General features: G+C 41.5%; 1 protein-coding gene across 7 annotated transcripts in view; it reads right to left on the reverse strand.

Moving 5' to 3' along the window:
* epb41l2 (erythrocyte membrane protein band 4.1 like 2) overlaps window positions 1–12585 on the reverse strand; it is a 56304-nt gene that overhangs the window by 38597 nt on the left and 5122 nt on the right. The window lies entirely within an intron of this gene.

Raw genomic sequence — 12585 nt, forward strand, 5'->3', positions numbered from 1 at the left:
GAGAGAGAGAGAGAGAACAGGAAGGTTGGGCGGGGGTGGAGATGGTGCAGGAGTGTGTGAGACAGAGAGAGAGAGACAGAGAGACAGAGAGAGAGAGACAGAGACAGAGAGAGAGAGAGAGCGCGAGCGAGAGGAGTAGGGTGCTGGAGGAAGAGATGGCGAGAGGTAAACAATGGATGGATGAAGGAGAAAGGAGAGAGAAAGAGAACTGATGGAAACTACCAAGGACAATCAGAGAAGATCTACGACACTGAGCTCCGCGTCCACAAGATTTTTCTATTTTGGCTAAAAATCCCAGTGGTGAGAGCAGTGCTGACTTTTATATACACTTTTACTAGACTAATTATAATTATACTAATTATAATAATATAAATTTTTCCCCACCAAGCCAATAAACGATAATTGCCTACTTCTCATGGCCGATACCCAATAACTTCTTCACATTTTGGTAAATTAAAACTAAGTAATAACCTGTGATGTTCACACAACTGCTGGTAAGAAAGGCTAATATGGCATGTACAGCAAGATATAGAATTTAATATTTCATATCTCTGACCTAACCAAATCTAACGGACATCACTTTTGTTAACACAATAACAACAAACAGTTTTGACTAAATATTTTTTTAAATAAAGTATGGCTTTCCTAGGACATAATGCCTATGTTTTTGCATAGGAATTCAAAATAAATCAAATGGACCTACATAAGATGTTAAATCATATATATGACATCGTGAGTTTGACAACAGCAGCTATGCATGGTAAAGCATTGTTTAATTCTTATTGACTAAATTATCAGCCAAAATTTTAATTTTCTGATATGAAACATGCCCAATATCAGCAGATAATTATCGTGCATCCCTAACTTTAACCTATGTTTATTTCCTCATTTAGAGTGTTGCTGTTTTTACCCCTTACAGTCACAAAAAAATCCTACTGCAGCACAAGTTGCACAAATACAAACACTACGGCTCTTCCACTTAAAACTTTACTGCTGTCTGCCTGGGTTTTAGTCGCCATAGCAACAACAACTTCCTGACCTGGCCTGTGGCCCAAGAGATAAAAGTTTATGAGAGACAGACACGGGAGTGAGTGCAAAAAGTCAAGAAAGAAAGAGAAAAGGCTGAGTTAATTTTCTGGCTTCAGTGGTTTTTCACATTTACTATCTGATGAAGCAGATAGGAAGACTCTCAGGCTAATAAAAAATTTTTTTTAAAAACATACCCGCCCACCCAACTCTAAGGGGCAGAATGGGGGCAGAGAGGGGAGGAACATTGACATTCATGGACTACAAACAATAAATCCCCATGGAGACAAGAGATTACCACAGCAAAAATACAGATTAGTGGACGAGCGCAGAAGTGACAATGGAGATTATTACCGTGCATAAACCCATTTCAAACCGCATCTGATTTACAGCAGATATTACATGCTGGACCTACAGAACTGCAAGAGCTACTTTCCCCTCCCCCCTCCTCCTTGTTGATGCCCATTAATGATACTTACAATACTTTACGAATTTTCTGTCACTCCAGACACTGTGTTAGCTGCAGTTGGTTCACTTGTTGAGCCATTTCATTATCACGGTGAATTTCAAAATACACAATTCACAACCTTGTTTAGATTCTGGCTCTGGTCCAGTAAAGGTGTCATTTCCAACCCAAGTCCAAACTATAAAAAAAAGGCTCTGATTGGCTTGGTTGTTTTTCCAAATGAGGAAATGGTCAGTAATGAGCGCAACACAAACCTCTGTGTGTGTGTGTAAGTAGTAACAGGTGTGCGTTTGTACACGTGTGCATGGGTGGTGTGCAGTTTGTTTAGCGATCACAACCAGCTGGTTTCAACCTCATGTCTCAGACACACACACATACACACCCACAGACACACTTACACTCCACCGCCCTCACTGATAATGTACTGTAATTATATAATTTCTTAATACCTCCAACACACAAACAGGACCTAGCTTTCATTTCAATTCAGCATGGTTCTGTTCATCCCGAGGGGAACATGAATCTGTGCCAAACGTCGAAACGAAATATGATGATGATGGAGATATGATGGTATATACCATGCAACAGTAGAAATGTGTCCACCAAAAGAGATTTGGCAATATAGTTTCTACCGCGGGAGCTATCCCTAGTCTCTGCTATACTGTATATTCGGGACAGGCTATGTAACCAATCAGGGCTGGAATCTCACTTGATCTCGCAAATCCAGCTGCCTCACAAGGTAACATGATTTGGGCTGCAGGACTGCTTACCACAGACAGAGCATGACAAAAGTCATCACACTTGATTGTCTGGAAACCATGTGTGTTTGTAGAAAATAATATGCCTATCCATCAAGTCGATGTTGAGATAATTTACCGGAAAAAGGAAAATTTTGGCCTGCTGGTGGTGCTTAATTAAATGGTTGCTGAAATATTTCGGTCAAGACCAAAGTGGTGGACCAACACACCGACCAACCAACCCCCAAAACGAAAAACTGCATTGAACCGGAATCACAGTTTTTAACCAACTATAACAGTACTTCAGAAGTGTAGACTACCCATAAAACTTGGTTGAAAGAGATGCAAAACAACCATTTTCTCCCTAAAGCTGCACTGTCTGTTGTCAGAGTGGATATCATTCATTGGTGTCACTTGCTTGAATACTAGTTTTTAAGAATCACTTAAAAACTAGTATTCAAGCAAGATACACAGAGCAACTTTTTGAGCAATATTGCTGGGTAATCTAGCTGGTGGCAAGTCCGACTATGTTTTGAACGGATAGTGGCGGGAAGGGACAGTGGGGAGGGGGGTTATTACAGTAGTAACCTTTACTCATTACCATTGACAGCAACATTGCCCAGCACCATTGCTATAAAAGTTGCTCTGTGTATCATCAGCTTCCCAGTGTTTCATTTGAGCAACTAAGGTTGTTTCTGACAGCTGCTGTACACAGAGTGCAACGAGTTCCAACAAACCAAGGATTGGAAGGCAACTGACCATCACACAGTTGAGACTAATGAATTAAAAATCCAACGCAGCAGATCGCACTGGGACATTCCAAATGCTGATCACTGATGCAACAAGCAACCAGCTTTTCAAACTATTCCCCCACAGTAGAGCCATGCTCAGGACTGTTTTCTTAATCCCACTCCCGCTGGATTTCTGAGCATTACTGCCCGCTCTCACAATGTGTGTGTCCCAGACAAACCGCTCCCACTCGCAGAAAAGTTTAAACCACCTACTCCAGAAGATTTGTGTTGGGTTCCGCTGGATCCCAAACCCAATACGGTCCTGTAATGGCCACCTGTCGGTCATAACACTTTGATTTGATTTTTGTAGCTCATTTGGCTAAAAGATTGGTCACTATGAGCCACCGTACCTTTTATTTGTATTGGCATCGGCCATGAACTTGCTTGGATTCAGTCTAGTTCACAGTCATGTAAGAGGACATGCTTACATGTCCAATTCTTTCACATGGTGTTTATTTAAAAAAAAACCAAAAAACAGTTACTTCAAGACAGCGTGATCACTGGCACGCAAAGGAACTCATTTCCAAAATTTTTCATTCTGCAGTTTATTTTTGGAACGCCCGCTCCCACATGCAGCAAAGTTTAAACCGCTCGCTCCCCCAAGATTTGCGTCGGATCCCGATGCAGCCCAACAGCTGACAGTTACTGAGCCCCAGTTTGGTTTTGAAATAACCGCACACTATACACTCAGTGCAGAATCCTAATCTGTGCTGTTCTCTTGTACGATCTGTCACGCAATGACACATGCTATACACACACACACACACACACACACTCTAAAACATATGTACACACTCAGTCACGATACACACGCACGGTTTGTCATACACACACACACACCCACACACACTGCTGGTGTGAAAATTCAGAACATGTCTGTCCCTTTACACTGCACTCTGACCCTCAAACCGAGGATTACACAAAGGATAATCCCTGTGTATGTTTGTGTGCCTGTCTGCCTGTCTCTCCATACATCCCTTCATCTTACTCTCTGTCTCTTCTACTCCCAGCTAGACCTGATATCAACATTTCCCTGCCCTTTAAAGAACACATGCATTGATCCTAATGCTCCCTTAGTGTCTCTTTGGTGCCTTCAGTTTGAGCTTAGCAAATCATTGGTCAGCTCATAGGGTGTCCTTAAATGACCAACACTATGTCATTACTTTCGTTACTGTATTATTATTGTCAGCTCTTAAGTGCTATTGTTGCCTGTGAAACTATATGGCAGTAAAACCACTGAGTTGTACTACCAAGACACTCTCTCTCTCTCTCTCTCTCTCTCATACTGCAGGTTCTCCACCATTCAAAATGTATTAGGATGGATGCTGTGAATTACTACACTGTTTCACCATTTTGCTAATGCTTTTTTTTTTGCAAAGTAGAGACAGTATTCTGTTATTTTCTTGCATTTTTGTTAAGATATGTGTGAAATATACACACGATATAGAACAAACAAATGGCAGTTTAAGACAAGAAATGTATTAGCAACTACTAACCTAAAAATGATAGAAATAAAATCTAACTATATTTTATTTGCTAGCATTAGTCCCTCTCTCTCTTTTTCTGTGTGTTAGAGAATAATGGGTCAGCTCATAACTACTATTGTTAGCTGCTAAACTCCCCTATTCAGCGATTAAAGCAGTCAGGCGCAGGTGCCCCGTCTGTGTGAATGACTGTGTGTGTGTGTGTGTGAGAGAGAGAGAGAGACAAAGAGTGAAAGTATGGGTGGGTCACACGAGTGCACATAAGAGGAGATACAGTTTACCGTGCGTGTGCATGTGTGTGTGCGCGCGCGCGAGCGAGAGAGAGAGAGAGAGAGAGAGAGAGAGAGAGAGAGAGAGAGAGAGAGAGAGAGAGAGAAGACTGGCAGGGAGTGAGGAAGAAAGCATTAGCTGGGAAGAGAGCAAGAGTGGGTGAGTGAAAGAAAAAGAAAGACAGTGAAACTTGTGGTGACGACGCACAGCTCAATGTAGTCTCTCGCAAGCGGCAGTGGGTGTGGTGTTACTATGGCAATGCACATCCCATAGAGGGTGGTAGCAACAGGTGCTTTGGCAAAACAAATGACTTCACGGGCATTGAGCCTCACTAAAACAGCTGCATAGTGCGGCAAGCTGATGCACATGAAGTGAATAACATCCTGATCCTCTGGTACTGCGAAGACCAACAATAGTGTTCAAAGCACGCTAACTTTCTCATCATGAGAGCAAGTTGGCCTAATCACCATTATCCAACGTAATATCACCAATAGGACAAGACAAACTGATTACAAGGCTGTGAATATGAAAAGACACATGGAAGCCGCTTCAAAAAATATAATGCATAACAAAGCGTAACAAAGCTTGGTCAGTAGAACTTGTCCTGCAATGATGCAATAGTGAAAAAGTAAAGCCGACTCACACTCACTCTCACCCACACTCACACGCATTCACTCACAGCTGTATGCCATTAATTTCCTAACCACTAACCCTAACCCCTACCTCTAAAATTAGACATTCCCCTTGTGAGCACCGTAAGATGTCCTCATTTTTAATCATCCTGTTTTCTCCATTACTGCGAGGACATGTTGCTTCTACGGTCACGCTCACACATCATTATGCAAAACATGATTCACAGAACAGGCATCAAGTCAATGATGCGACGAGACAGATTATTTATGCGCCTAGAATCAGTTGATCCCAGACGAGTGACCTCTGACCCCTAACCAGGAAGCAGGAAGTATGGCAAAGGGGGCAACTTCAAAACCCTTCTCCGGTTTCACTCTGTTAATCCCTTCATTTTCATCTTCGATTCTCATTTTTAGTCACACATGTCTCAAGTTTTCTTTGTCTCTTTGTCTGTCTCTCTCATTGGGAACTCGTCAACATAAAAAAAACAGGAAATAACCAGAAGGCTAAACATCCGTAAAACCATGTTTGTGTATCTCTCTCTGAACGTTCGTGTTCTCCTGCTGATCAGAAGGAAAACTCACACATCCTTTTGGGTTTTCCCCACACAAAGGCTTTACCGTGGCATGCCTAACAAGCGCACATAAAGCCAGACTCCCGCCCCCCAAGTTAGCTTCTGTTCAACTAACTTCTGTAACTTAATAGGTACTATCGTAGTGGGTTTCTTCCTTCAGTCTGTGTGAAAGGCTGAAACCTGTTCCTGGGATTGTCAGTCCACATTCTAAAGCTCAAAATTAAACAAAAATATTTTTACACATCTCATAATTACATTCCAGACCTCTAACCCTGTGTTTTGAGCAGACGCTACTGTAAGCTCGCACACTTTGGCATTCGAATCGCGCCGCGCCTAAATTTGGAGTGCACACGTATTCAAGCCTTTATGGTAAGTGAAACGTCCCAGAGCGAGCTGACAGGCAGATTAGCAACTTTATCCTGTCAGTTTATTTTTTTACAAAGAGAAGTGTTGCAGTATGAGAGTCATACCTGAAGAGAGGCTGTGAAGTCTTCATGTTACGCCATACGAGAACCACATACAACATTATTTATCAAACATTGTCTGACTTAATGAATTTAGCGCGAGGATACACAACGTTCGGTTTTCAAACTAAAGCGTCTATACAGCATGGAAATAAGATTAATTGGATTATATTCACAGTGTCCATTAAAAGTAGAAAAACAACAACAACGTGTGAGGGAATTTAATTTTCTATTCTTTGATTTAGGTTTTTTTGGAAAAACATGTTGACTTTTGTTGCGTTTCATCACCATTTATAGCTCTACAATGGGTTTATGATCAAATAGTTTATCAGAGCACAACACTGTTTACAAGCATACAAAGTTCTTCATAGATAGCCTCTTAATTTTGCACCAAATTATTGCATTTAACTTTAAAATGTACAAATTTTTCTTCCGAGGGGGGGAGCCCCCGAGAGGGTCTGAGGCCCACCCACCATAGTCTCTTAAAATCCTGTGGGAAACACTGTCCAACATCCCCCTGGATCTCCCTTTGTCTCAGCCCACCCCCTGCCCATGTATATTTTTGGCCTGCAGAAGAGACTGTCCATTGACCTTGCTGCCTGAATCTCCACCTCTCTCACACACACAATTTTTTTTACACTCTTTCCAAAATGTTTGACAAACTTCAGAGCTTTTCAAAGGATACTTATGAGAACAAGTTAGCGGGTCTGCACTCCCTCACAACCTTCTTGCCCCAGACACTCCTCTCACTTCCTTTTCCTCCCCTCATCCTGTCCTCTTTATCGTTCCGCCATGGTATCCCACCTCCTTCTGCCCCCCCTCTTTTCTCTTCACAAGCCCTTCCCTGACATTTTTGACAGCTGGAGCGGATGAAGAGTCAACACGTGATGATTGAAGTAAATGAATGAATGGGTAAATGAATTAATGGATGAATGAATCCATCCCATCCATCAGTGAAAGAATGAATGACCATGATATTTTAATTTAATGGTCAGTTGATATTTTAATTTAATGGTCAGTTGATCGACTGGAAATTAATCAACAAGACGGCATTTTGATATGGGAATATTTGTTTAATGCAAAAATACCAAACATGCGCAGATGTTATGCCTTTTCATGTCATTATCTAACTATCGATGGGCTTCGGACTGTTGTTTAAACAGCTAAACTAGCTATTGAAATATTTGAGTTTGGGTTATGGGAATTTATAATCGGAATTTGTCACTATTTTCTGCCATTTTATGGACAAAATTAATTATTAAAGAGGTGGTATTATGCTCATTTTCAGGTTCAAAATCTTGGTTTAATTTTCAAAAAACACCATATTTTTCTCATACTGCACATTGCTGCAGCTTTTCTTTTCACCCTATGTGTTGTACGCTCCGCTCTTGAGCTACAGAGTGATGCATCTTACTTGTACAAAATCTTTGTTGGGAGTTGCACATGCGCAGTTCCCAGGTAAGGACTACTAGCCAATCAGAAGCAGAATAGCGCGGGTCGTAAGAAACAAGGTAGTGTGATCCAAATCAAAGCTGCTTCAGACTGCGACTGTAACCTAGCAGATGGTATAAGTTACTCACAACATCATTGTTCCACACCTTACCATAAACCACTACAAAAATCAGCTAAATTTTCCATAAAAATTGGCCAAACAATTTGAACGTTTGCTCAGTAGCTTTCACATCAGGTGTAAGTTGTTTACAACAACTCCGCACTTGAACAGTCTGTGAAGTTACATTGCCGTGTTTATTTTAAATATAATTCACAACCAATAAAGCATACTTACAGGTTGTGATTGTGAATATCCAGGCCCAAACAGAGTCGGAGTTGCATCATCTTTTAGGACTAAACGTTGAACTGCTGTCGGTGTTCTGACGATATATCCTTGCCAAAAAATGCTACCATAGCGCAAATCGATAGACTCGACTCAACTCGGCCCTGCTCCGTTTTCCATTGCAGACAGTACCCAGAGATAGTACGTAGCTTGTCGTCACAGCGACGCCACACACAACTGCCGTGACACACCAGCTCTTCAAATATATCTACGGTTAAAACTTTTCAACATTCCTCAGAATGTAAAGACAGATAAGTGGTATGAAAACCTTCCAGCTGTGTTTTCCTCTGCCGTTGTTGCTGCAGCGGTCTGTGTGACGGCGGGAGCAGAGGGCTCTGTGAGTGGGCGGCTGGTCGGCCTCACACGCTTCTCCCGCTGGTTGGCACAGGCTTCCCCCGCAGCCACTTGCGGAGCTCCTCAACTCCGAAAATATTCAAGCATTTTTGTTCCGCCATCACTTCTCGTAAAACTGTCAATATTCGAAATCTACACAGCTGATTTTTCACCTTGCGTTTTCATTGTGACGTCACAAGTAAAGGAAGTGAAGGGCTGGACTACAAACGAGCTGTTTTCAGAGCAGAGCTTTTCGAAACTGATTATCAACCCAAATAATCCTGTAGTGTGAGGGGTTTACCGACATAATCTCAAGGTCGCTGACAGGATCAGAGGCTCACCGATTTCAAATAGTAAATTTAGCATTTTAAAATCAGGGAGCCTCCAAATCAGAAGCTCGCAACAGCCAATGAGAGCAAGATTCTTCTTTTTTTGTGCAAAACACAACTAGCTGACGATGACAGTCTGCCTCGTTGTTTATGTCTGAAGTCACGTTTTATCACACGAGATTCTGTGAGACCACCAGAATCACCACTCTGAAATCATTTAGTAAAAACGCTGTGTGTGGTTCTGCATCTTGACTGAATTGTGTGGTGTGTGGGTTCTTTTAAGATTAAAAATTTTTGTCGTTATGCCTGTGGTATCCTCCAGTGTGCACCAGGCATAAGATGTGGCTTTTAAAAGATGAAGACTTCGTCCTGCCATGCTCTGCTCTGCTTCTCACTGTGAGAATGAGACCCTATGCTGATTAATCTGTTTTTAACTATGTTTGGGCCCCTGCCAAAGCCACGGGCCCACGCGCTCGCTCTGGTTTTTCTTCTATGATTTCTTTCAGAGCTGGACACTTGCTGGGTAAGGCAGTTTACCCCCTTGTTCTCCCTCTCTGATGTCAAGCATTCCCCTACAACACAAAGATTTTCTATTCTCCTCTAATAGACCCCTCTTATTTCACAAAAAAAAAAAAAAAATGACTCCACTAATCTCCACAATTCAAACACAAAGTCATGCTCTAATCTATTTAACTCTATTAAGCTTGTTGGTCCAACACACTTAAGATAACATCAACGCTTAACTTAAAGGCTATTACAGTTACAGTTTTTTACCATTCTGCACTCACACTTTGGCATTTAGCTGACCCTCTCACCCAGACAAACTAGCCCACCTCCCTTCTCCCGTTCTGTCCTCTCCGTCACACACGTCCTCTACATCTCTGTCCCCCTTTCACTCTCCCTCACCTCGCCCTCTCAACCCGCCCTCCTTCCCCTCACTGTCTCTGTAGCCGTAATAAGCTGAACATTGCATTACAGTTTCCATTCATGCGTGCCTCTCTGATCTTCTCTGTGTGAATACGAGTCCTGCTGTGCCCGCTGGCCGAGCTCGAGGCTAATACTCGGGGGTCACGGCTGACTGCTACACTGGAGAATATGTCCCACCTTAGTTAATTGTTGTGACTATCCCTGTGCCACTACAAATGACGGAGGAGATGAAAGCCTTCAATTGTGAGTTTGGACTTACAGTATTAAACCACTTTCACAGACTAGAAGACAACGATTAAACATGCTTATCCCATGTAACCAACTGGAAATCTTGGCATTTTGGTTTTTAGTTGATTACTATTCAGAAAAATGTTCTCTCTCCAAAAAACACAGTCTTTATGAGACATTCTATTCGATGTGGGACAGTAGGACTATCTATGTGTGCCTGAGCTGATGTGACGTGTTTTGCTCCTCGTTGAACCGAATGGGTCAGGATGAAAACACACACACAAATACACACACACAGAGTAGTTCCCATAGCCCTTCCGAATGGTTAAGCAATATCTCTCGTGCTCTCTCTCTCTCCATGTCTGTCTGTTGCTCTCACTCAATCGCTCTTCCCCTCTACTAGCTTTTTGTCTCTCCATCTCTACTTTCACATTTTCCTTTTTGTCTCCCTGCGTCCCCCAACTTGCCTTTCCATCCCTCTCAAGGTGAGAGAGAGAAAAAGTACAGTATGTGAGTCTCTACTCTAAACTAATGCAGCAGTGACAACACATCAAAAACAGTTATGTAGTTAGAAAATATGAAAGAAGCATGGTTCAGTTTTACTGACCCCCTTAAGAGAAAGTGAAAAATTAAGTCTTTTTTAGCCACAGTGCAAGCAAGACTTTTTATTTCTACCGCTCTGACACCCATGTTTTGTGAAAATACTTTAAGTAACATGTCATAAAGTACACAGATCCCCCCCAAAAAAGAGTTTTTTGCCTGACAACGGCAATATTGAGAGGAAAAAAAGGAAATCATGCACTCATTCTAGCTAACCCCGAGTTAGTTCCAGCTACCTTTAATGAGCAGATTCTCCCACCAGAACAACCAATTAAGGCTCCTCTCATTAGTGGGTTTGACAGAGCCGCCACTGTTCTACACATCCTGAGAGTCTGAGAATGGCCCCGATGATTATGGATTAACTATACACATGGAGAGAGGGGCCTGACAGGAAAAGCACACGAGAGACACAGACATGCTCACTGCTAGATTTCCCTTACAGCTCAGCAAACCAAGAGTCCATCCTGCTTACACTGATTTTATGTTGAGCAAAAATGCATGAATGCATGAAAAATGAAAATTCTATGTTTCTATCTATCACAAAACCTTTTATCTATATTGATATGGGTTTTAGTGACGCAAAACAATAGCACACAACAGCACTGCACAAAGTAATACCTTTAAGAAGCATGTGATGTTCAAAAGCTGCTAGGACAATGTAGAAAGAGGTGTTAAAATGAACACATCAACTCATTTTGGGTCCTTAGTTCTGTGTTGTTGTTGTACTGGGTTATTTGTCTCCACTTCAAAAGTGATCAATGGGAACACATTTGTAATGCCAAATGTCCTAAGTAAATATAGACTGTAACTCAGAAAGCTTGTTTAATATATCCGTATGTCAGTGATTAATAAATCATAAAGAATTTAAATAAAATGAAACAGAAGTCTCCATTAAAAAAAAAAAAATGTTGGTCTGAAACACATTCTGTCGTTAACGTACTGTAGCTGGACGGCTGATAACTCTGTTATGTAATTTGTTCAATTCCAAATGGTTTCCACACAGCTCTTAGAGATGTTCAGGTGGTACCAGGTTTGTGCCACAAGATTTCAGTCTTGTCCTCCGTTTCCAAACAAACAGAGATTTGGGTTAACATGGAAAACGTGTATCATTGTACATGGAAAACAGTCCATTGCACTTGTTACAATGCTATACAATAAAGCATGAATAGACATATTGTAGTTCATATTGCACACCATTACATAACTGCCCATGACATTGTCCCTGCACTAATATCCTCCATTTCTATCTAACCTACTTTTCTTTCCCTTAAAAGGAGAAGGCAATATGCACCAAAGCTGAGTTGTGCTGATTAAAGTGATGAGTAGACACAGGCTGACTAATTATATTGTGGATTATATTAGGGTTTTGCTACTAATAATCACCCTTAAAACTCACTCTAACCATCTGCCTGTGTTGTTCTCAGCCATGGTAATGCTGCAGCCCACATTAAACACTGAATTATTGCAAAAGGCACCTTTCAGATAGTTAGTGATGAAGCCAGGTATGTCAGATGCAAAAAGAGACACATTGACTGTGGCAGAATACAGTACAGTACATTGATTTAATTTATCTAAATTAAATTAGGTTGATGTAGGGCTAATAGACATTTGCAAATGACTTTTTACACATCAGCACAATCTCAACTCAGCCCAGTCTGTCGGTCAGTTTGTCGGCCTGCCTGCCTATCTGTGAACTAGTGGAGCCAAAGCCATCTGTCAAACAAAGTATGACTTCCATGGCTCTGCCTGGGAAACACACATTCATGTTAATTACTATATGTACACACAGTTCTATCTGCAGACAAAACTGAAACTAAATCCTAATTTCATTGTTTAAAGTCAACCATTAAATGCAGAAATGTGCCATGCATGGTATGGTTAACAGCATATTC

Source organism: Micropterus salmoides, unplaced genomic scaffold, assembly GCF_014851395.1.
Source record: "Micropterus salmoides isolate LMB-PRFRI ecotype aquatic unplaced genomic scaffold, ASM1485139v1 Ms_hic_scaffold_18, whole genome shotgun sequence".
NCBI lineage: Eukaryota > Metazoa > Chordata > Actinopteri > Centrarchiformes > Centrarchidae > Micropterus > Micropterus salmoides.